This window comes from Eurosta solidaginis, chromosome 1 (genome assembly GCF_040869045.1).
Source record: "Eurosta solidaginis isolate ZX-2024a chromosome 1, ASM4086904v1, whole genome shotgun sequence".
NCBI classification, from domain to species: domain Eukaryota; kingdom Metazoa; phylum Arthropoda; class Insecta; order Diptera; family Tephritidae; genus Eurosta; species Eurosta solidaginis.
Genome location: NC_090319.1, coordinates 132,917,774 through 132,944,923, shown reverse-complemented (window position 1 = coordinate 132,944,923; position 27,150 = coordinate 132,917,774). Strand labels below are relative to the sequence as shown.

Below are 27,150 nucleotides of genomic sequence, written 5' to 3'. Positions count from 1 at the left end.
CGCCAAGTGTTCTTTATAACCATTTGGAAAACATTTAAAATTATAAACGTTCCTATCAGTGGAAAAAACAAACATCATAGTGCATTTTTTCTCTGCCGTTCTCGCGGAAAATTTGCATACCATTGCTTGTAGCACTAATTTGAGTGCGATAATTGCCGAATCGGTAAACCCTCTTAACTAGGAAGGCTATCCAGACGGTACCAACACCTTCTAAACCTTCTACGACTCCGAAGCGGTTGATTGGCAAGCTCTGTGGCTACGCTTGTGCAGAATCATATCATTATTCTCGGCTTTCGTCTTTGGCAGCAAATCTTATCCACCAATTTCTACGACAGCAGTTTACATCACGCACGGTGACGGATTATTCCAAACAGAGGTAGTTTGACATCAAGTGACCGCGGTGAAGCTTACAACGCAGCACAACCATCAGTCATCCTAACAGCCGGCAGCCATATCGTCACAAAGCGACCACACTCTAACTCTGCAGGTAACTCATAACTTAACTAAGTATAGCTGAAATTAAAGATTCGACAAAACACTTTTTAGCCGTTAAAACGCGATCACAAACTAAACAACAAGAATTACAAAACGAAACAAGTTTAAATGATACGACTTCTAATGATAATAAAGTACAAGTTTATGACAAATTTTCATACGATTTTTCCAAAAAGATACCGCGAGTAAAATCAACTATACAATATAATAAAAAAAGCAGATCTCCAATATACAAATTTATGCGCATTTAAAACATAAAAAAATATAATTTACTTAATCTCGTGACTGTTAACGAAATAACGAATTTAGATGAGTTACTTTCGAGGCTTGAAAAAGCAGCCGACAATCACAATATTAAACAATTAGAATGGCCAAAAAATTATATATTTTTCAATCAGACCAATTCTAAATATTCTCGCGGAATTTTGTTCTCGCGGATTTTTTTATTCCCGCGGAAAAATTCCTCCAATTCTGTTCTCCTAGGGAGAACAATAATTGGGGAACAGGAATTTCGAAGTCAGCTGTTTTGTCAATTGAAATTTCGTTGCACATTTCTTATTTTGTTTAAAAGATTGAAAAGTTTAATTATTGTTGCAAATTTGTTGGAAATTAAGAAATAAAATATAAACAATGCACAGTATTAATTGCATTTCATGTGGTATTCACTGAAATTAATAATGAATTGGTGCCACAGCAACATCAACAGCGGAACATAAGAAGAAGACGGCCGCATAACACAAATCTGCCGGAGTTGCCGGCTTTCGTTCAGCAAAGCAATTTTCTGGCGGCCAAGTTGAGTTGAATTCCTACTTCTTCATATGCCAAAATCTATTTAAGCCTTATTAAAAAATCCTTGCACAATTTCTGGATGGCTGCATCAAATATGTACACCAAGAGCTCTACCGTTGCTTATGATATACTTTTCGACTTAAAATAAATATTGTGGTTGTTGTTGTATTAACAGTGAGAATATTGGGGTATAATGTAAATACATATTTTAGCACAAGTTTGTACAAATAAGTGTTTCTTAAAAGAACCAATTTCCTTTAACTATTTTGATGCATTCCCTTTAATTTAACTAAAGAAAAAACTCCTATGAAATGGTAGAGAAATCTCCCTCTCCCTCACATTCGTAATACCTACTTTTCTCCCATAACCGGTTTCCGCTTTTTCGAACATTGTTCAGAATAGGAGGAAAGGGAGAAGTGAAAAAACTCACAAGGAATTTTTATTTAGAATACGAGGAATGGGAGAAGGGAAAAAACTCGCACGGAATTTTCGTTTAGAATTGGGCTGAATAATTTTTCAATTACGGATTTTAAAGTCCGCGGAAATGAAACTTTAAAATCATTACAAATAATATTGACGGAGCCTGTAGAGACTGTAACAGAAAATGAACAGAAACAAAAACTTATGACAATTTATCACGAAGATCCACTGTTAGGTCATTGCGGAACAAAAAGATTATATGCCAAATTAAGAACTAAATATTACTGGAAAAACGTGACACGTGATATAGCGAAATTTGTAAAAAATTGCAATAAATGTATTTTAAATAAAGTGAGACCCAAAACAAAAGAAAATCTTGTCCTTACTCCAACACCCTGTAAACCATTCGACAGAGTAATTGTCTATACAATAGGTCCACTTCCAGAATCAAACTATGGTAACAAGTTCGCTGTTACTATGATTTGTGACTTTTCTAAATACCTGGTAACGGTAGCCGTAGCCGACAAATCAGCAAAAACTATCGCATGTGCTATATTTGAAAGCTTCATATTAACATATGGTACAATGAAAGCCATTAGATCCGATTTAGGGACGGAATACAAAAATGAATTATTCTTGCAATTAACAAAACTTTTAAAAATTAATCATGATTTCTCAACAGCTTATAACCACGAAACGAATATTTACGTGCATATTTAGATGAAACGTATTCAGATTGGGATACATATGTGAAATAGTTTATATTTTTACATAACACTACAAGTAGTTCGGTTTTTGATAATAAATTTACTCCTTTCGAATTAATATTTGGCAGAAAATCAACAATGCCACATGAATTAAAAAAGGAACAAATTGATCCGATTTATAATATAGAAAATTGTACAAAAGAGCTAAAATATAGAATGCAAAAATCTCATAAGATGGCAACAAATTTGATTAATAAACATAAAATTAGAAATAAAGAATTATACGATAAAACGGCTAAGCCTTTAGCAATTAAAATTAATGATAGGGTTCTAGTAGAAACGGAATCGAGAAATAAACAAAAAAGTATATATCAAGGTCCCTACATCATAAAGAATATTGATGGACCAAATGTAACAATTTACGATGAAATTAATAAAATTGAAAAAAATTTTACATAAAAACAATATCCAAAAATTTAATTAAAATTGATAGTACTTTTAAATTTTACTAAATAATCTTTAAATATAAATATATTTTAAGAAAGCGCCAACGAATGTCAAAAACAAAAAAACAAAAAAAAATTGTTAATGTTAATTTCGATACGAGCTAATTTACTAAATATATGTCGCTTAAATAATAGATAAAATATAGCAACTTACTTAATTTTCCTACATATTTCTTTTTTGCAAATCTCAATATTAATTCTCGTTGATATAGCCTAAAGAAGAATGTGGCAAGACTGATCACCTTTCCAAATTCTTCTTTTCCAAAGGGGTATGATATAGTGTCATATAGTGTCAAATTGGGTCATTGCATTAAATCACAGTTAAGCTGGCAACTCCCCTTCATAAGAATGCAAGGTGCAACCCTTATTTTAACACTTGGCATCATTGCCGATTGTCGAATCTCCCGTTACTCGACTGCGTCATGCGATTTTCCCGTTATGCACTTTTGCATACAGGCAGGGCTGCTTTCAAAACGTCAGCAGTTTTAGTTTTGAGTTTGAATTGAGCCGGTGATACGGACGCAAGTGCGCGAACTAAAAATTAATAAAAGAAAAGGTTGCGGTGAACTTAAATTAAAAGAAAATTGTGTACAACTAAAAATAAGAAGAATTTAAAAGTAATTTGCGATAAACCATAAACTAAGGAAAAGCTGTGTGCAACTGAAGAAGAAGTAAATCTAAGTTTATAAAAGAAAAGTTCTGTGTGTGTAACCTAAATATTAAGAACTACACTCAGAGAAAAATGACGGTCTAAATTTAAGCCTATTGGGCTTAATTTTAGATTGTTCTGTTTCGGTAGGAAACGGTCTAAAAAAGAGACCAAAATGTTCCTAAATTAAGAGATATTTTTTAATATAAGATCTCAGTTCTAGTATTAAGAACAAAATTCTTGTTTATAAAACATACAATCTTATTTTGAATTTATACCGCGTTCTTAATTTAAGAACACTACAATCTTAAGTTTGGATTTCGCAATTGTGATGTTATAAATAACTTTAATTTACTTTATGCGGTCGTTTTATTTTTGTGAAATTTTTTTAGTTATTGCGCATCTTAATCGAAGTAAATAAATAGAACAAGTAAGGAAGGCTCACTTCGGGTGTAACCGAACATTATATACTAAGTTGAGAGCTATGGAGACAAAATAAGGGAAAATCACCTCGTAGTAAAATGAACCTAGGGTAACCTGGTATTTTAAGAGGGAGTGGGCCATAGTTCTATAGATGGATGCCATTTAGGGATATCGCCATAACGGTGGACCAGGGCTGACTCTAGAATTTGTTTGTACGATATGGGTATCAAATGAAAGTGTTAATGAGTATTTTAAAAGGGACTGGGCCTAAGTTCTATAGGAGGACTCCTTTTCGAGATATCGCCATAAAGGTGGACCAGGGGTGACTCTAGAATTTGTTTGTATGTTATGGGTATCAAATCAAATGAGTTAATGAGAATTTTAAAAGGGAGTGGGCCTAAGTTCTATAGGTAAACGCCTTTTCGAGATATCGCCATAAAGGTGGACCAGGAGTGACTCTAGAATTTGTTTGTACGATATGGGTATCAAATGAAAGTGTTAATGAGTATTTTAAAAGGGACTGGGCCTAAGTTCTCTAGGAGGACGCCTTTTCGAGATATCGCCATAAGGGTGGACCAGGGGTGACTCTAGAATTTGTTTGTATGTTATGGGTATCAAATTAAAGGAGTTAATGAGTATTTTAAAAGGGAGTGGGTCTTAGTTCTATAGGTGGACGCCTTTTCGAGATATCGCCATAAAGGTGGACCAGGGGTGACTCTAGAATTTGTTTGTGCGATATGGGTATCAAATGAAAGGTGTTAATGAGTACTTTAAAAGGGCGTGGGCCAAAGTTCTATAGGTGGACCCCTTTTCGAGATATCGCCATAAAGGTGGACCAGGGGTGACTCTAGAATTTGTTTGTACGATATGGGTATCAAATGAAAGGTGTTAATGAGTATTTTAAAAGGGAGTGGGTCTTAGTTCTATAGGTGGACGCCTTTTCGAGATATCGCCATAAAGGTGGACCAGGGGTGACTCTAGAATTTGTTTGTGCGATAAGGGTATCAAATGAAAGGTGTTAATGAGTATTTTAAAAGGGCGTGGGCCTTAGTTCTATAGGTGGACGCCTTTTCGAGATATCGCCATAAAGGTGGACCAGGGGTGACTCTAGAATTTTTTTGTACGATATGGGTATCAAATTAAAGGTGTTAATGAGTATTTTAAAAGGGAGTGGGTCTTAGTTCTATAGGTGGACGCCTTTTCGAGATATCGCCATAAAGGTGGACCAGGGGTGCCTCTAGAATTTGTTTGTGCGATATGGGTATCAAATAAAAGGTGTTAATGAGTATTTTAAAAGGGCGTGGGCCTTAGTTCTATAGGCGGACGCCTTTTCGAGATATCGCCATAAAGGTGGACCAGTGGTAACTCTAGAATTTTTTTGTACGATATGGGTATCAAATGAAAGGTGTTAATGAGTATTTTAATAGGGAGTTGGCCTTAGTTCTACGGGTGGACGGCTTTTCGAGATATTGCCATAAAAGCGGGCCAGGGGTGACTCTAAAATGCTTTTGTACAATATGGGTATCAAACGAAAGGTGTTAATAAGTATTTTAAAAGGGAATGGCCATTAGTTCTATGGGTGGACGCCTTTTCGGGATATCAACATAAACGCGGACCAGGGGTGGCTCTAGAATGCGTTTGTACAATATGGATATCAAACGAAAGGTGTTGATGAGTATTTTTAAACGGAGTGGGCCTTAGTTCCATGGGTGGACGCCTTTTCGAGATACCGCCATAAAGGTGAACTAGGGCTGACTCTATAATGTGTTTGTACGATATGGGTATCAAATTAAAGGTACTAATGAGGGTTTTAAAAGGGAGTGGTGGTAGTTGTATATGTGAAGGCGTTTTCGAGATATCGAACAAAATGTGGACCAGGGTGACCCAGAACATCATCTGTCGGGTACCGCTAATTTATTTATATATGTAATACCACGAATAGTTATCCTTCCAAAATTCCAAGGGCTTTTGATTTTGCCCTGCAAAACTTTTTCATTTTCTTCTACTTGATATGGTAGGTGTCACACCCAGTTTGCAAAGTTTTTTTCTAAAGTTATATTTTGCGTCAATAGACTGATCCAATTACCACGTTTCATCCCTTTTTCGTATTTGATATATTTTATGGCATTTTTTCATTTTTCGTAATTTTCGATATCGAAAAAGTGGGCGTGGTCATAGTCGGATTTCGGCCATTTTTTACACCAATATTAAGTGAGTTCAGATAAGTACGAGAACTGAGTTTAGTAAAGATATATCGATTTTTGCTCAAGTTATCGTGTTAATGGCCGAGCAGAAGGACAGACGGTCAACTGTGTATAAAAACTGGGCGAGGCTTCAACCGATTTCGCCCTTTTTCACAGAAAACAGTTATCGTACTAGAATCTAAGCCTCTACCAAATTTCACAAGGATTGGTAATGGTTTGTTCGACATATGGCATTAAAAGTATCCTAGACAAATTAAATGAAAAAGGGCGGAGCCACGCCCATTTTGAAAATTTCTTTTATATCATTACTGGAGTTGAATGTTGACATAATTTACTTATATACGTAAAGATAATTTGACTTATAAAAAAAAATTGTTTTAAAGTGGGCGTGGTTGTTCTCCGATTTTGCTAATTTTTATTAAGCATACATATAGTAATAAGAGTAACGTTCCTGCTAAATTTCATCATGATATCTTCAACGACTGCCAAATTACAGCTTGCAAAACTTCTAATTACCTTCTTTTAAAAGTGGGCGGTGCCACGCCCATTGTCCAAAATTTTACTAGTTTTCTATTCTGCGTCATAAGTTCAACTAGCCTACCAAGTTTCATCGCTTTATCCGTATTTGGTAATGAATTATCGCACTTTTTCGATTTTTCGAAATTTTCCATATCGAAAAAGTGGGCATGGGTAGAGTCCGATATCGTTCATTTTAAATAGCAATCTGAGATGAGTGCCCAGGAACCTGCATACCGAATTTCATCAAGATACCTCAAAATTTACTCAAGTTATCGGACGGACGGACGGTCATGGCTCAATTGAATTTTTTTTTTGGATATTGATGATTTCGATATATGGAAGTCTATATCTATCTCGATTCCTTTATACCTGTACAACCAACCGTTATCCAATCAAAGTTAATATACTCTGTGAGCTCTGCTCAACTGAGTATAAAAATGGAAAACTATTGTGTTTATTCAAATAATGCTACTAGTGATGAAAATTTAGTTAGCGATTGGGTTTTCATAACGACGGAGCAACCAGTTACATCTGAAAAAAGCACAAACCGATCTGCAGGGGCAATGAAAACTGCAGGAAGTTTGGTTTTGACAAAAGACAACGAAGTCGGATTAAATACAGCTGAAGATGAAAGTTCAACTATCGAAGATGATGTAAATCTTAAAACTTTGCTGAAGGAATTCAATCTGGAATGTATTTTTGAAAACTTGAAAGGTATTCCCTATTTTCTGATACATGTACATAAATACATTAAGAGTCGAATGTAATAAATAATTTTTAGCTGCACAAACAACGTATAGATGCCTGCAATATATTCGAAACGAGGATTTGGAGGTAGCAATCCCACATTTTGGCCTACGCTTAGATTTCGTGAAAAGTTGTTCGCTTGGATAAAGGAAAAGTAAATAGAACAATATGTATGAAACTGATGTACAAATGTATGAAACAATAATTATGGTATATTTTTTAAGTTTGGAACTGAAGACGAAACAATGTCAGGTCCATCGAAAATACAAGACTGGTTCAAAGACTGGGCAGATGGTCAGAGTAAAATTTCATGCCTATCATCAACAAGCTCACCATTATGTCCACGACTTTTTAATAAGGTTAGAACTTACTAATCACATCGAGACACAAAATTCGCCTGGACATTTGACCAGACCCATTTATCCTCCCTCATTCCATCCACCACACACATCTTCCCAGATTCGGACTGAACACGTCGAAACACGTGTGGGTAGATTGGCCTGGTCAAATATTTATACCACTTTTTTGTTTGCCGGTATTATTATTAACAATTTTTATTTTTACTAAAACAACTTTTTAAATATTTATTTAGGATTTAATTGATTTACTGACGCAGACATCTAAAGGAATCAATATACTGGAGTTTTACAAATTGAAATTATCAACATAATTGTTGAAGAAACTGTTGTCAAGAATATTACGATTAAAGCCAATGATTTTTCAAGTTTAGTAAATGGAATTTGCACAATTTTTCCTACCGAAAGAAATTCTGAGGTTTATTTATTCTTAATTTAATTGATTTCAGTTTTTATCGAAATTGCTTAATTTTATTATTACCATGCTAAACCAAAACTTTCTGTAGTATTACTATTTCATACCGCGAAAGGGAAGAAATAACCCAGGGGGAAGTTGTATGCGAAATACAAGAACCAAAGGAGCAAGAAAAGGAAACTTGGAGGCTCTATATGCGAAAGTGGGCAGTCCAAATCTAAGCAACAAATAGAATCTGAAGAAACAATTGTGGAAGATTTGGAAATTGACGAATCTATAGCTATGGGCTTAAAATCCTCGTTAAGTAGAGATAGTGCTGACTGGACCGAAATATGCGACAAGTGGAAGAAAACTTTACTTATTCGGCAAAGAGATTTGAGGTCAATGAAAAGTAATGAATTTTTGCAGTCATGGCCGAAAGTTATGGATTCGAAGGCTCCTGATTTGGTAAAATTGCCAAAAAATTTGCGGAAAGCGCAGTAAGAAAGCCACAATAATAAATGCCCAAGAAAACTTTGTTTTGCAGCTGACTTCAATTAATGACTACCAAATTAAAGTTAATGATATTATCAACAAATATTATTGAGCTGGGTTAACTTTGCAGCCGTTTCTTATTGTTGAGGGTGCAGTTGAGGCAGATTTTAAGGGTTATTATATTTATTTTTATAGCATTTTATATAAACTTAAGTTAAGTTACTTAACTCATTCATAGAAAGCTTGGACTTATGTTTTAAAAGTTTTCAAATATTTTCACTGAAATACCCTAAAACATATCAGTATCCGTGGGCTTTTATACAACAATATTTTTTCGAAATTAACACCACTTATGATACAAAGTCACCAAATATCACTCGTCTTATAACTTATTTGAAAAATAATAAGTAATTTGCCGAAATGTATTCTTGCTTTCGTTGCCTTGAAGTCTTTTCTGAACCCAAAAACCTAATTTGTCATTTCAAGGTTGATCAAATTTTTAAAACTTCGTTGCGTACAAAACAATTGTGACCAAACATTTACAAATTTTACATATTTCCGTGTTCATTTAGAAAAACAACATAAATCTGAAAAGGTTATGCATGGAAATGGTCATCAATCTCTTTTGTTACCATCATCATCAACTTCAGTTATTATGCCATTGAAATTTACTTTTAAGGCTATTTTTGAGAACCCTACACTTTTAGACGCCACAATGTCATGTACGAAAGAATATTCTGAAATCAGCAATTTATGTAATTTTGCAAGTGGGAGTATATTCAAAAGAAAAAAAACAGCAATTTCAATCCGATTTAGTCATTCCGTACACCCTTTATTTTGATGATTTTCAAATAAATAATCCACTAGGGAGTCACACGGACTCGATTTGTGGTTGTTATTTCAACTTTCCCACCATGCCACAATATTTGCTGTCAAAAGTAGATTATATATTTCATGCAGCATTAATATTGAGTGCAGATTTAAAAAACAGCGGTAATGAAAAAGCATTTTATCACTTAGTTGAAGAAATGAAACAATTATAAATGGTTTAGAGATAGTGACATACGGTAAAACATGCAAGATTCACTTTGTTTTGGGTGTAATAGTTGGGGATAACTTAGCCGTTAATAGCATATTAGGTTATGTACAGGCATTTAGTTCAAACAAATAAAGTCGTACTTGTAGAAGAACAAAGAATCAAATGCAATGCGACGTTTTTGAATACCCACAATTTTTAAGGAACGTACATAACTATGAAGAGGATTGCTAAAAAACAAAGTTCACGAAACCGGAATTAAAAATAAATGTATTTTTGGCACCTTTGAATATTTTTATGTCACAGAAAACTTTGTTTTGATATAATGCACGACATTTATGAAGGAATTTGTTCATATGATGTGTGCAATATTCTGCTTGGGTTAATAAATGATAATATAATAAGCCTTGAAGAAATAAATAGTAGAAAAGAACTCTTCCAGTTTGGGGAGTCTGAAATTGGAAATATTTCTATTCCATTAACTATTTCAAAGCTAAGAGCATTTAATTTAAAAATGACAGCTAGTGAGGTTCGCTGCTTTGTTCACTTTTTACCTTTAATGATAGGCGACCTTGTTCCTGTAGATAATCCGCATTGAAAGTTTTTTATAGTATTATTAGAAATAATTGACTTTCTTTAAAATACAAAGTGTTTAGTTGAGGAACTCGTCTACTTTAATATATTAGTTGAAACGCACCATACTAGTTATACACAATTATATGGCTTATTGAAACCTAAGCACCACTTTTTAGTGCACTATGCAAGTGCAATAAAACAACTTCAACCTCTTAAATACCTTTGGTGTATGCATTTTGAAGCTAAGCATAAGGATGCTAAAAACATATTTCAGTAATACAACAAACATAATTAACCCGTTCTTTTCTTTAGCTATTAAGTCTGGAATAAAACTTTCCAAATTTTTACTAAATCATTAGAGTTCGGAAGAGCTAGTTTTTTCTTTTAACTCAGCTGCTAAACTAGATCCAGCTCAAAAAGGTTCATATTCTATAATAATGTTTTGGAATAAAACTTTGCAAATTTTTCTAAATCATTAGAGTTCGGAAGAGCCAATTTTTTCTTTTAACTCAGCTCAAAAAGGTTCATATTCTATAATAATCCAAGAAAAGGGATTTAGTTTTGATAACTGTGAAATTTTTAGAGAAGTTTATTTCAAAGGAACACTTTATAAAAGTGGAAATTACTTAGAAATAAGTATATCAAATACTATTGAACTTTATAAAATAAAGCACATTTTGTTTCAAAATGAAAATATATACGTAACATGTAATCAAATAGTTATAAGAAATTTCAGCAATCATTTTCAGTCCTATGAAGTAGGCTCTAGTATTAAAACTTTACAAATAATAAATATATCTGTGAGATTGTATGAGATTTTTTTTATAAAAACTTGAAGAAAATGAAAGTGAAGTTTAACCTCTGGCATTGTTTTCATTCCATTCCTACAGGGTAAGCTATATTTCGAAACTTGAATTCCGAAAGTGAAAGGTAAGAAGAAAGCAGATTACTATTAATAATACCCGTTCTTGAATTTAGAACGGTGCAGATTAATATGAAGAACACACGTTCACGAATCAAGAATCTTTCAATCTTATAACAAGAACGATCAATCTCTTTTTAAGAATTTGGTTCTTAAAAACAGACCGAAATAATCTTATATTTAAGTGGTCTAAAAATAAGATTTTTATTATTAGTTTAAGATTTTCAAGCTTAACAGACTATTAACAACGTTTGGGCTTAAATTAAGACCGTTTATCTTGATGTTAGACTGTTTTTTCCCTCAGTGTAAAAGAAAGGTTGTGCGAAACCAAAAAGAAAAGATTTTTTTAAAAGAATACATAAAAGTTTTCTACAACCAAAACTAAAAGAAAAGGTGTCTGTACATTTTAATTAAACAAAAGGAAACAAAAAGGTAACTGGTGTGATTGTGGTATCGCCCTAGCGTGAGGGTGCGTTCGCCCGGCCAAATCCACAATGCCTGCGATGCAACTAAAGTTCTTAAATTAATGCAAAAAGTACTTTGTCTGAAAAAGTTATAGTTTTTCTTTGGTTGAGGTCTAAAAACACTGGTTAAAGGGTCGCCTTTTTCATTCTAGCAGAAATTTATGTAAATTTTTCCGATGCTCTGTGCCGTATTTTTCGATCGGATGACAGACATGTAGCTTAGTGGGTCTTTTTATGTTTAAACTTTGAGCTGGATATGAAAACATTTGGGGACACAGCGAAGGAAAGATGGTCATTAATAATATCACAACATTTTCAACCCTTTTGAAAATCGATGAAAAGATATTCATAAGATTCGAGCGGCCTTAGGAGGCATTGTCACGCACTTTTTTTCAAGATAGTTGAGTATAGTTTTTAAGCTAGCCTTACGAAGTTGATAATATATAATTTTAGCATTGTAGCTCTATAAATGACGGAAATATGCCGTTAACAATAAGTTATCACAGAATTATGTTTAATTTTGAAATAATATTTCGTCGCTGCGCTAACGAAAACAGTTATGTGTTTTTTTTTCAAATTTTTTTTATTGCACATTTTATTATGACTATATAGAGCCCACATTTCTGCATATGCCGTTTTTTTATATCTCTTTTGGTTTAGAAGTGATCGAAAACAGCTATATGCTCACAGTAGTAGAAGTAATCTGAAAAACGGTTATATGCTTACTTGTTTAAAATTTTTTTTAATCTCTGGCGAAAGTGCTTTGATTTCAATGTAAAAATAATTACAAACCATCTCGCTTCCCAAGGCAGCTATGAACCGAAGCGACTCGGGATTTTTCCTGACCAAGAAAACTCATTTAATTTGTTGCGTCCCTCCCACAAATTGTCATCCTCCCAGCAGATCCTCGCAGCGGGACTGCGCCATATCCTCCTGCTCCGGGAGGGTATTGAACCCAATCCGGGACCTGTACCTGACCCCGGTTCAGAGAAATGGTTTTGCTGCATTTGCCGAAAAATAATCTTTTTAGGACGGTGACACTCTTGTCAGTGTGTCACGTGCAAGAGACGGTTGCATCGGACAGGATGTTCTGGACTAAATCTCAAAACCCGACGTCCTCGTAACTTTTATAAATATTTTGTGGCTCCTTGCTGTTCACGCCCAAGGGCGTCCCGTAGTCTGCGCCTTAGAGCAACCCACTACCTTGTAGCAGCCCCACTGCTCAGCAAGCCACAACAAGTACCCGCTGCTTCTCACGCCCCACGGAGCCACCAGCTCATACGACCGCTCCTACTCATAACTACAATCTCCGTAGTAGAGTCTGTAGCAATGCCGAGCATCATCCACCGCTCTATTTTCTTCTCCCCCCTATGCCCGACACTAGCATTCGAGTAGGTCAGGGAAACATCCTCTTAATCCCTTCCACCTTTTGCGCCATTTGCCAGCACAGAATATATATGTTTGCGATATCTGGACAATACAGCTCCAGCCTTCGACGCTGCCACTTTCCTAGATGTTCTGGTCTCAGCGACGGCAACCCCAAGATCGCGAGAGCGGAAATGGAGGCGGTCTCGCTTTTATCACTCACCACTCAGTGCAATATAATCTATTTGATCCCGACATCGGCATCACGCTACCGACTGCCTTACATCCTAAAATCTTGGGTGTGACGTTCGATCACGATCTACATTTTGGAGAGCATTCAACCGCAATTGTACCGAAAATCCAGATACGTAAGAAAATCCTCAAATCTCTTGCCGGCAACACTTGGGGTAAAGACAAAGAAACGCTAATTACTGCTTACAAAGCAATTGGCCGGCCGATTGCATGCTACGCGTCCCCGATATGGTCGCCAAGCCTAAAGGTTACTCACTGGAAGAAAATACAGGCCTGCCAAAATACTGCCCTCAGAACCGCTACGGGCTGTCTTCTTATGTCCCCAGAACACCACGTACACAATGAGGCGAGACTACTCCCAATTAGGGAGAGAAATAAAATGCTAAACAAACAGTTTCTGTTGAATACCCAGGCACTTGGGCATCCCAACAGACATCCGATTGATGAAGCTACACCTCCCAGGGGCTTAATCTCCGTAAGCGTTATGAGGAAATACGGAAAAAATTTCATACATTTCCCTGCCGCCAAAGGCAAATTTGAATCATGGAGTATTAGACGCAGTCAGAAGAAGTAGAGTTTTGAATTTAATTATGATACATTTCTTTAAATGAAAGTTATTTCAAAACGAGTAAAGGTGTCTAAGTTCGGGTGTAACCGAATATTATATACTCAGCGTGAGCTTGAATTGCACATTCCATTTCAGATAAATTACTTTTCTACATAACACGTGGGACCGCCCGTTTAAAAAAAAATGTCTCCCCATTTCCTCTTAAAATAAAACTTGATAAGTGAAATATCATTGATCCAAAACTATTTTTTGCTAAGTTATAGCTCATTATTCCAGCCTACGACCCTTTTAAAGTTGTTTTATATCTAAGTTGCTGTGGTCTTTAACCGATCCCGTCCATTTTTACTAAAAATATTTTCTGCTATAGGGAAAATTTGTGTACCCAATTTTATTATGATTCGTTAATTTTTCTTCGAGTTATGGCTCTCGAAACATAGAAAATTGCTTAGTCATAAAAGGGGCTGTGCCACACCCATTTTCAAAAATTTTAGTGTTTTCCAATTTAATGTTATAATTCAATTAAAAATTAAAATTCTATTGATACAAAACTTTTTTCGCTAAGATATACCTTATTATTTTCGTCTACGACCTTTCTAAAAATCTTTTATATAAAAGTGAGCGTGGTCTTTAACAGATCTCGTCCATATTTTCTAGAAATATTTCCTGCTATAGGGAAAATCTGTGTACCCAATTTTATTACGATCCGTTAATTTTTCTTCGAGTTATAGCTCCCGAACCATAGAAAATTGCTTAGTCATAAAAGGGGCGGTGCCACGCCCAATTTTTAAAATTTGAAGTTTTTCCTATTTTTTGTTATAAATCCACTTGGGAAATGAAATAACATTGATACAAAGTATTTTTCGATAAGATATAGCTTATTGTTTTTGTGTACGACCCTTTTAAAAATCTGTTATATAAAAGTGGGCGTGGTCCTTAACCGATTTCGTTAATTTTTCTTCAAAGCATTCCTTATAGCAAAGGCAACCTCTCTGCCGAATTTTTTAACGATAGGTTTAACGATTTTTGATTTATGATTAATAATATTTGTAAAATTGATTTTATCACAAGTGGGCGGTGCCATGCCCATTTTAAAATTTTTTTCAAATTTGTATCAAGAGTCTCATTATCAGTCCGCACGTCAAATTTCAATATTCTAGGTGTATTATTTTCTAAATAGTCAGGTTTTTTGTGTTTTCCAAAATATTATATATATGAAAAGCGGGCGTGGTTATCAACCGATTTTCAAATTTTTTTCGACACTCATGATTTTGATATATGGAAGTCTATATCTATTTCGATTCCTTTATACCTGTACAAGCAACCGTTATCCAATCAAAGTTAATATACTCTGTGTGCAAAGCACGCTGAGTATAAAAATTTTGCAGCGAAAAAAACAAGAAAAGCCGCTCTTTGATATCCGAACCTTCTATATTGAATTATTAAAATTTATAATCATCATTATATTTATCAGAAATATACTAAAATGTTACCAAATAACTAGAAAAGATTATTTGAAACAATATGTGGCTGTTAAAAGAGAATTTTATTTCTACGTTACAATAAAACAGTATAAAAAGTAAATATTCTGTGTTAATTTAATTTTCAGCTCTTAGTTCAAAAATCATTTAGTTGATGTGGCAAAAATTTGTTTCATGTCCATCCATCAATAGTGATTCATGAATGAGACGTCATTAATTCAAATTAATCCAATGTATTAGTGGATTTTTTATAGGGGCCCGTAAATTGTTTACTCCCGGGCCCGGATTTTATTTCTACAGCCCTGATTATGTGTTCCAAATATGAGCCAAATCGGACCACAAATACGATTTTTTTGAATATCTCGATCCTTGCGCCACCTAACGGCGATTTTTTTCATAGGTCGGTTTCTATTCATGTATGTATTATGTGTTCTAAATATGAGCCAAATCGAACCACAAATACGTTTTTTTTTGAATATCTCGATCCTTTCGCCACCTAGCGGCGATTTTCTCCATATGTCGCTTTCCATTCATATACATATGTATGTATTATGTGTTCCAAATATGATCCAGATCGGACAAAAAATACGATTTTTTTTAATGTCTTGATCGATGCGCCCCCTATCGGAGTTTTTTTTCTTATTAATGCATTGTCATCGGGTTCTGAACTATATTCCAAGTTTTAACCTTGTAGCTTATCGGGAAGTTACTCAAATTTTAATTGCAAAATTCGTTCACAAAGGCCGTGCTGGTCCACATTTTGGTCGATATCTCGAAAACGCCTTCATATATACGACTAAAGGCCACTCCCTTTTAAAACCCTCATTAATACCACCTATAGAACTAAGGCCCACTCTCTTTTAAAATACTCTTTAATACCTTTCATTTGATACCCATGTCATTCAAACACATTCCTGGGTTACCCTAAGTTCATATTCCTACATGGTGATTTTTCCCTTATTTGACAAAAGATGAAGAAAAAATCGTTCCAAAATACGGCAATCTTGGCCGATATTTCCCAAACGTATGTGATATTGAATATCGGACTTATAATTAAGAACGCTTCGAAAATATTTCAGGGGTGATTTAAAAAAATGATAAAGAAATGCGTTGAATTTTAACCAAATTTTCATATTTAAAAAAGAAAAAAAAATTCAAATAAAACGAATTGATAGCTGAAGAAAAATAGCAAAATCAAGTTACGCCACTTTTAAGAATTACCTTTTGTATGTATCCACGAAAAAGACAATTTTGTCTCCAAAGCTCTCAGCTGAGTATGTACGGTTCGGTTACACACGAACTTAGCCTTCCTTACTTGTTAGTTGTAAATTTGTTCGTTTAAAATTGTGTTTTATATCGAAGTGCGTTTTTATATTTTTGATTTTGCTTTGCCCGGGAATGCAGGATTTTCGGTGTGGACGCTACGCTATAAAGCATAAGCGAAAATAGAAATTTGAATACTGAGAAACTGAGAAAAAGAAGTAAGGAAGGCTAAGTTCGGGTGTAACCGAACATTACATACTCAGCTGAGAGCTTTGGAGACAAAATAAGGGAAAATCACCATGTAGGAAAATGAACCTAGGGTAACCCTGGAATGTGTTTGTAGGACATTGGCATCAAATGGAAGGTATTAAAGAGTATTTTAAAAGGGAGTGGGCCATAGTCCTATAGGTGGACGCCATTTCGGGATATCGCCATAAAGGTGGAACAGGGTGTGTCTGGAATGTGCTTTTACGATATGGGAATCAAATGAAAGGCGTTAATGAGTATTTTAAAAGGTAGTGGGACTTAGTTCTATAGGTCGACGCCTTTTTGAGATATCGCCATAAAGGTGGACCAGGGGTGATTCTACAATATGTTTGTACGATATGGGTATCAAATGAAAGGTGTTAATGAGTATTTTTAAAGGGAGTGGGCCTTAGTTCTATAGGTGGACGCCTTTTCGAGATATCGCCATAAAGGTGGACCAGAGGTGACTCTAGAATGTGTTTGTACGAAGGCGTTTTCGAGATATCGACCAAAATGTGGACCAGGGTGACCCAGAACATCATCTGTCGGGTACCGCTAATTTATTTAGATATGTAATACCATGAACAGTATTCCTGCCGAGATTCCAAGGGCGTTTGATTTCGCCCTGCAGAACTTTATCATTTTATTCTACTTAATATGGGAGTTGTCACACCCATTTTACAAAGTTTTTTCTAAAGTTATATCTTGCGTCAATAAACCACTCGAATTACAATGTTTCATCCCTTTTTTCATATTTGGTATAGAATTATGGAATTTTTTCATTTTGCGTAATTTTCGATATCGAAAAAGTGGGCGTGGTCATAGTTGGATTTCGGCCATTTTTTCCAAGATAAAGTGAGTTTAGATAAGTACGTGAATTAAAGTTTAGTAAAGATATATCGATTTTGGCTCAAGTTATCGTGTTAAGGGCTATGTATAAAAACTGGGCGTGGCTTCAACCGTTTTCGCCCATTTTCACAACAATTACTGTCGTAGAATCTTTGCTTCTACCAAATTTCACAATGATTGGTTAATTTTTGTTCAATTTATGGCATTAAACGTATTCTAGACAAATTAAACGAAAAAGGGCGGAGCCACGCCCGTTTTGAAATTTTCTTTTATTTTTGTATTTTGTTGGACCATAAAATGACTGGAGTTGAATGTTGACATAATTTACTTATATACTGTAAAGATAATCAATTTTTTGTTAAATTTTTTTTTAAGTGGGTGTGTTCTTCATCCGATTTATCTAACTTTTATTTAGCACATATATAGTAATAGTAGTAACGTTCCTTCCAAATTTCATCACGTTATCTTCAACCAGTGTCAAATTACGGCTTGCAAAACTTTCAAATTACCTTCTTTCAAAAGTGGGCGGTGCCACGCCCATTGTCCAAAACTTTACTAATTTTCTATTCTATGTCATAAGGCCAACCCACCTACGAATTTTATTTATAGCACTTTTTGGATTTTTCGAAATTTTCGATATCGAAAAAGTGGGCGTGGTTATAGTCCGATTTCGTTCATTTTAAATATCGATCTGAGATGAGTGCCCAGGAACATACATACAAAATTTCATCAAGATACCTCAAAATTTACTCAATTTATCGTGTTTACGGACGGACGGATGGACGGACATGGCTAAATAAATTTCTTTTTCGCCCATTTTAATTTTGATATATAGAAGTCTATATATATCTCGATTAGTTTATGCCGTTACGGATTGCCGTTATGCGAACAAAGTTAATATACTCTGTGAGGTCTGCTCAGCTGAGTATAAAAAAGTTTTTTTAGAATAAACTTATTTAAATTTCTTTTTGTTTTAACAAACCTTGATAGAAATGTAGTTTTGTTCGTTTTTTTAATATTAATATTTTCGCAGAAGTTTCACCTGACTGACTGGTGTCCCGTACAAACGAATGCTTTCTTTTCCTACACATATACAAATATTTCAAATGCAGGTTCCCAGACTTGCACCACACAATATTAATGCAAAAAGTACTTTGTCTGTAAAAGTTATAGTTTTTCTTTGGTTAAGGTCTAAAAACGTTGGTTAAAGGGTCGCCTTTTTCGTTCTGGCAGAAATTTATGTAAATTTTTCCGATGCTCTGTGCCGTATTTTTCGATCGGGTGACAGACATGTAGCTTTATGGGTCTTTTTATACTAAGTTGAGCAGAGCTCACAGAGTATATTAACTTTGATTGGATAACGGTTGGTTGTACAGGTATAAAGGAATCGAGATAGATATAGACTTCCATATATCAAAATCATCAGTATCGAAAAAAAATTTGATTGAGCCATGTCCGACCGTACGCCCGTTAACACGATAACTTGATTAAATTTTGAAGTATCTTGATGAAATTTGGTATGTAGGTTCCTGGGCACTCATCTCAGATCGCTATTTAAAATGAACAATATCGGACTATAACCACGCCCACTTTTTCGATATGGAAAATTTCGAAAAACCGTAAAAGTGCGATAATTCATTACCAAAGACAGATAAAGCGATGAAACTTGGTAGGTGAGTTGAACTTATGACGCAGAATAGAAAACTAGTAAAATTTTGGACAATGGGTGTGGCACCGCCCACTTTTAAAAGAAGGTAATTTAATAGTTTTGCAAACTGTAATTTGGCAGTCGTTGAAGATATCATAATGAAATTTGGCAGGAACGTTACTACTATTTCTATATATGTGGTAATTAAAAATTAGCTAAATGGCACACGCCCACTTTAAAAAAAAAATTTTTTTTAATCAAATTTTAACAAAAAATTGATTATCTTTACAGCATATAAGTAAATTATGTCAACATTCAACTCCAGTAATTATATAGTGTAATAAAATACAAAAATAAAAGAAAATTTCAAAATGGGCTCCGCCCTTTTTCATTTAATTTGTCTAGAATACATTTAATGCCATAAGTCGAACAAAAATTAACCAATCCTTGTGAAATTTGGTAGAGGCATAGATTATATGACGATAATTGCTTCCTTTGAAAATGGGCGAAATCGGTTGAAGTCACGCCCAGTTTTTATACACAGTCGACCGTCTGTCCTTCCGCTTTGCCCTTAACACGATAACCTGAGCAAAAAGCACGTACTTATCTGAACTCACTTTATCTTGGCACAAAAAATGGCCGAAATCCGGCTATGACCACGCCCACTTTTTCGATATCGAAAATTACGAAAAATTAAAAAAATTTCATAATTCTATACCAAATATGAAAAAAGGGATGAAACATTGTAATTCGATTGGTTTATTGACGGAAATCTTTGTAAAATGGGTGTGACACCTCCCATATTAAGTAGAATAATATGAAAAAGTTATGCAAGGCGAAATCCAAAGCACTTGGAATCTTGGCAGGAACACTGTTCGTGGTATTACATATATAAATAAATTAGCGGTACCCGACAGATGATGTTCTGCGTCACCCTGGTCCACATTTTCGTCGATATCTCGAAAACGCCTTCACATGTACAACTAATGTTCACTCCCTTTGAAAACCCTCACTAATACCTTTAATTTGATACCCATATCGTACAAACACATTCTAGAGTCACCCCTGTTCCACCTTTGCGGCGATATCTCGAAAAGGCGTCCACCTATAGAACTAAGGCCCACTCCCTTTAAAAATACTCTTTAACACCCTTCATTTGATACCCATATCTCACAAACAAATTCTATATCCACCCTTGGTCCACCTTTATGGCGATATCTCGAAAAGGCAGTCGACCTATACAACTAAGGTCCACTACCTTTTAAAATACTCTTTAATACCTTCCATTTGATACCAATGTCATACAAACACATTCCAGGGTTACCCTAGGTTCATTTTTCTACATGGTGATTTTCCCTTATTTTGTCTCCAAAGCTCTCAGCTGAGTATGTAATGTTCGGTTACACCCGAACTTAGCCTTCCTTACTTGTTTTTTTTTTTCTCAATATGGAAGAAGTGAAACTATATCGCAAAGCAAAAGCAAATGTGTAAACACAATTTAGTTAGAGAGATAGTAAGTAAACTCTCCCAATAAAAAAATTGTATATCCTACCTTTTTGACTACTCTTCGGTACGCTCTAGCTCAGGCTATATATGTATATAGCGGTCAAAATATATTAAGCTTACCCACGCAGGCACATATAGAAGTACATACGGTACAGTAGGGTAGATAAAAAAATGTATGAACAAAAAAATAATTTTGGCGATTTAATATTAACGAAAGAACGACTTGCTAATGTGCATCAATATGTGTATAATTACATAAATAGGCAGACTTGAATCGCTACTGAATTTATATATGTAGACACATGTACACATATGCGCACTGCCACAACTATATATATATATATTTTTTTTTTTTTGAATTTTAAATGAAAAAATGAAGATATCAAAAATGTGATAATAATGATATAGAAACCAAAATACTCACGTTGTTACGTACTGGTTCCGAAGTGAAGCGCTTCCCTCGCTACAGTAGTGACGAAAGTTGTCGGGCTGTATAATATACATATATATTTACGTCGGTCCTAATATATCATACATATATATCAAAACGTATTAATTATTATGATATTTTTTTTTCAATACAATTACTTTTATATATATTTATCTCTGGAACTCAAAAAAAAATTATCGCGTGAGTACTATTAAAATTAGTGCACTTAGTCATGAGCCAAAACATAGTGTCTAAATGTGTACTTAGTCAAGTACAGAAAAATACTATGAGTGACTAGCACGTAAAATATAAAATACATACGATTGCCCCGCAACACATATGTCCCATACATATATGACATTGTTGAGTATAAACTGAAATCATAGTCGCTTTGACTCAGTAGCACGTTGGCCTCGTGTGTAATACACTGTATACTTTGTTTATTATCAGTTTTTCTTTAGCGCTGTATTCAGTTTAGTTTCGTGGATACATCGTTGTTTTGTTAGCGTCAGAAGACTGATATGACTATATTCATTTTATTGCACTGTTAGTCTTACTTATTCCAATTAGTGTTTTCGTATAACACAGTTGACTTTCTTGCTCAATTGAGTACTGAACTGCTTCGTGGCTTATGAGCGGTTATTCATTTTACGAAGCATTACTATGTAAATGTGTTTTAGTGGATATAAGTGCTAGATATTCTTTGTTTGTGTACCTACGCACTATTACTCAATTTTTGGTTAGTCCACTAATAACCTTAAAAGATGAATTATTGCAGCTCACTGCTGTATATATACATATATATTTACGTGGGTCCTCATATATCATACATATATATCAAAATGTATTAATTATTATGATATTTTTTTTTTTCAATCCAATTACTTTTATATAAATTTATCTGGGTATATTTATATACACATCACACACTATACCCGCACTGGTCTGGAACACAAAAAAAATTTACCGCGTGGTTGGCATGTATTTCGTTTATTATATGTACATCAGACCCTAGCCCAGTTCTTCCATATTTCACAAAACCTTTTTCAAATAAATTAATAAATTTAACTAATTAACATTATTATGAACTTCTTTTTTTTTCTTATAATTCATAAACTATTTCTTTTATTTCTCCAATTTGTATTATTTTAATTATTAATAGCCTTATTTTCTGTTTTTGCTATAAAAGTTCTGACTTCAGAATTATCACGTTGACAAAATTTAACTAAGCTCGATTTAGTGTCTCACTTGTGCATAACTGTACCTCTTCTCTTATACAAGAACTTAACTCCACAACAGCAAAGGTGAGGCCTTTCTGTTTCAAATAAAAAAAAAAAACTCTCGCAAAGCTATTCTTTTCTCCTGCAGATTTCTTTTTTTTTCGTTTTATAAAAATCTATTTTCCGATGTATGCACGTGCTTTCGAATACATATTATATATGGTATCAAAATACCGTCTTAAAATTTTTCATTCACCAAAACTTCATATGGCTTAGCTTCCTGCTCCTCGAGTTTGTAATTATTCCTTATATGCTTCTTCCAGTGCCGGTCTTAATCCTTCTTGCGATAATAGATCCCCGATTTGTAGTAATAAATAATTATCAGACGAATTTCACTTTTAGATTTTGAACGCAAATTGCTAACGCGCATTGATCTTATGAAAGTTTTTTAACTTGTTTAACTTGCTTAATAAGTCACGTACAAAAAGAGCTTTAACTCGCACGAAAAAAACTTAACACCTTCTTAAGTACTTCTAGCTGCTATCCCAGGAAAAGAGGAGGTTTTCAGCTGAAAATCCAGTATATATAGCTTAGCTTTGACCGGAAGTGGCTATCTTATTTCCTTTCTATCTATTTTCTTTCTTGCATTCTACTCATTTTCGAATTTAGCTTCATTTGCCATTTAAAATTTGCAAAGGACATAAATTGGTAAACCAGAATATTGATTTTGTGTCCCCTATAGTATAGTTTAGCATTTTAGCATTTAACCAATTTTCAAAGGAAATTGAACTAAATTTAGTTCATTTCTCCACTTTATTGCGACTTTATTAACGACTTCGTTGAGATGCGGCCTTATTAACAGAATGTCTAAGATACGTCCCTTTAATCAAATATTTTAAGTTATGGCCTTTCTATTAGGATAGGTCGATATGTATTATGCAAATTAAGTTTATAAAATTGTATGAAAAAGGCAGGTTCGGTTGAAAAGAAATTGACCAAATTTAGAAAGTTATTTAACAGCTTGATATTATGTCTCTATCTCGAGCTTTAACTGTTGAGATAAATAAAATTCGTATTTTTTACCTACGCTGTCCCCACTTCTTTTAAATATCTTAATTTAAACAGATTCTAAAAAATCATGAACGGAAATCAGTGCTGATTAAGTCCACTTACTTAAAAATTCAACGGATGACTGGTATCTAAGTAAGTTTGATCCCAATTTTTCTTTTTAGTATTTGAACTTAAATAATTTTCATTTTTGTAAGAAACCGAGTAAGGATGCTTTAATAAAAAAAAGCCACAATAAAATAAACTTATGTATATGCGCACACCCAATGAGTCGAATTTTTCCTACCACTTTTGTGAAGGATGAGCTACGGCTAGGAAATAAAGAAGGTTTACTAACTGATTCACAATGGCAAAATTAAATTAAAATAAAATTAATCATTCAGCGATTTGCATTTAATTTTTTTCATTTTTCAGTTCTTCCATATTTCACAAAACCTTTTTTAAATAAATTAATAAATTTAACTAATTAACATTATTATGAACTTCTTTTTTTTCTTATAATTCATAAACTATTTCTTTTCTTTCTCCAATTTGTATTATTTTAATTATTAATAGCCTTATTTTCTGTTTTTGCTATAAAACTTCTGACTTCAGAATTATCACGTTGACAAATTTTAGCTAAGCTCGATTTAGTGTCTCACTTGTGCATAACTGTACCTCTTCTCTTATACAAGAACTTAACTCCACAACAGCAAAGGTGAGGCCTTTCTTTCTTTTTTTTTCGTTTTATAAAAATCTATTTTCCGATGTATGCACGTGCTTTCGAATACATGTGGGATTATAATCCGGCAGCACAACTCCATCTGGCAACACAACTTCATCTGACAACGCAACTGACAGAACTTGACGAAGACTATGACAACGAAAAGACGACGACAACTTGAACAAGAACAACGAACAGACAGTTCAGATTTAAAAGCCGCCGCGCATAGACACGAAAAACTTTAATATAAGTGTTACAACAAATTTCATAATCTAAAAAACTAAAACTGTATTAAATATATAACTAACAAATATCACATGAATTATTTAAATAAATGCTCATTTATATAAAAACTAAATCGATAATCATTTCTGAACCCACAAGTGGTGTCAGAAGCGGAAAAGTTCGCTTAAATTCTTGCGTGTGTGTCAGCTTGTGCGTGCGTGCTGGGAAAGATTTTGAAAATCACGATATTTCTTAAAGTATTGGAACATATGTACGTTTAAATGAACGTAATATGTAATACGCACACTAGTGTCGTGCAAATGCATAATACTTAGAAGTGTATTGGTGCCAAAGCTCAGAATTTGTGTCTGGCTGTACAATTTTTGTGGCGTGTTGGAGCTAACGGGGATTCCTAGAGCCGTTAACCCAAGCCAATAGTCATATAACGCGCATCAACGCTACAGAGTGACGCGGCAGCGAAGCCGAAGTTGAAAGTTCGCGAAAACTGAACATCGCAAACTGAACATCACAAACAGAACATCGCAGGGTAGATGCGACAACTAGTGACATTGTAATTAAAAGGCCATAAAAAGAGTGAATAATAAATACTTTAAACGTCGATGTGTAGATGCGATGATATTTGAATAAGCGTGGGAGTGAAAAGCAACAGCAGTGCAAATCGCAGAGTAGACGCGATAGTTGTTGTCAGCACGCAGAAAGCAAATCAGTTGGTATTGAATGTAAACATCGCTGTGTAGATGCGATGGTATTTGAACTATCGTGTGTGTGAAAAGTAACTCCACAATGCAAATTACAGAGTAGTTGCGATAGTTGACTCATCAACAACGAATTAACATTGAATCAAATATTGTAAATATCGCCGAGTAGACGCGATTGTGAGTGGGAAAAAACAGCAGTATACAACGCAGAGTAGACGCGGTATAAAGAAGGCATTTAGCAGCAGAACGGACAGCAGATAGCAGCAGTGCACAGGACAGAGGCGAGATCGTAAAAATTCTTCTTCGTATATGTGAAAGAGAAAAATATTTAGTTCTAAAACGCTAATCACTACATTTCCTACATTTTGAATAAATATAAAGATAACCGTGTGAGAAAATAACTCAATTGTATTTGTAACAAGAATTCGGGATATTTTAATTTGATTGAAATTGTCGAAGACAAAGTAATTACTAACTTTTGTATAAACCTATATCTTAAAAGATAGGACAGCATTTTGAATTTCAATTACATACTGTAACAACCTATCAATTTTAATTTGTTTACATTGATGTTCATTCTTATTGGAACTTTTCGGAAAGAGAGAAAACTAGAGTAAGACTTCTAATTGCAAGTTATATGAAATATATTGAACACTAAGAAGTATAAAAGAGATTACTTATGGAAAGTAGTAAAATTGCAATTACTAAAGCCCAATTGGAAATGTCAATGCATTGTAAATACATTCTTACAAGAATAATTCAATGTTAACTAAAATCTTATAGGAAAGCTAAAAAAAATATATCTTAAACCAAGTTAGAGTGAAAGTATTTCCTATGTAATCTTATTGAAAAGTTGAAAAGTACCCATATTTTCTTTCATTATACACACAATTTCATAAACCTTTTTACTTACTAATATTAAAAATTCAAATTTATTTAATAATAACTAAGATCAGTTTTAACAATTTATAGGTTTATCATATAAGCTTAAGAATTCAGAATGGACAGGGATGAGATATTTTCACTAACGGTAGTTGCATTAAAAGCGAAATTAGGAGATTTAGGATTACCGACAAACGGGCGTAAATCTACGTTGCAAGATAGATTGTGCGAACACTTCGGTCTTACTGTAGACGAGGAGGATGGCTCTGATAGTCAAAACGAGTCACTCCAATCGTGTATTTTGCCGGCGGGAGGAGTGGGGCGCTCGGCTTTCACTTTGCGTGATATTGAGGGCTCACTTTCTTCATTTAGTGGTACTGGTCAGCCTTCAGTTGAAGAATGGCTTGATGATTTCGAAGCAAATGCCACGGCGGTGCAGTGGGGTGAACTGCAAAAGTTTATTTATGGTAAGCAGCTATTAAAGGGTGCTGCGAAAATTTTCGTTCGCAGTCAGCGGGGAATCCCCAGTTGGGATTTGCTTAAGCGATCAATACAAAAGGAGTTTGGGGTTGTAGTCTCATCGATTGATGTGCATCGCGCATTAAGGAGCCGCCGTAAACGCCCTAACGAGGATTATAGGGAATATCTATATTCACTTATGGAAATAGGCAGACCGATAAATTTAGACGATAAGAGCCTTATCGAATATTTTATTGAGGGCATTCCCGACTCTCGAGGAAACAAAGCCAATATGTATCAGGCACGTTCGATTGATGAGTTAAAAACTCAGATTCTTATTTATGAGAAGGTTCGTTCAGGTCGTCAACCCAGTTCAAGCCAGTCTCAAAATAAGCAAGAAGATATAAATAACAAGAAAGCTGTCAAGCCCCAAGCGACTGATGTGAAACGTTGCTACAAATGTGATGAACCAGGGTATATGGCCAACAGCTGTTCGCGTCCTAGGCAGTCTTCATGATTCGGTTGTAAGCAACAAGGGCACCGTATTGCAGATTGCCCGCAAACAAA

At 34.4% G+C, this 27,150-nt stretch overlaps 1 protein-coding gene and 1 long non-coding RNA gene across 10 annotated transcripts in view; one reads left to right on the top strand and one right to left on the bottom strand.

Moving 5' to 3' along the window:
- Orco (odorant receptor co-receptor) overlaps positions 1-27,150 on the bottom strand; it is a 1,419,553-nt gene that overhangs the window by 526,536 nt on the left and 865,867 nt on the right. The gene's annotated exons all lie outside the window — the stretch shown is intronic.
- LOC137236822 (uncharacterized) lies at positions 7,197-8,178 on the top strand. The gene is made up of 4 exons (XR_010948649.1): positions 7,197-7,426; positions 7,494-7,613; positions 7,684-7,818; positions 8,052-8,178. It is a non-coding gene; the product is annotated as an uncharacterized lncRNA (long non-coding RNA).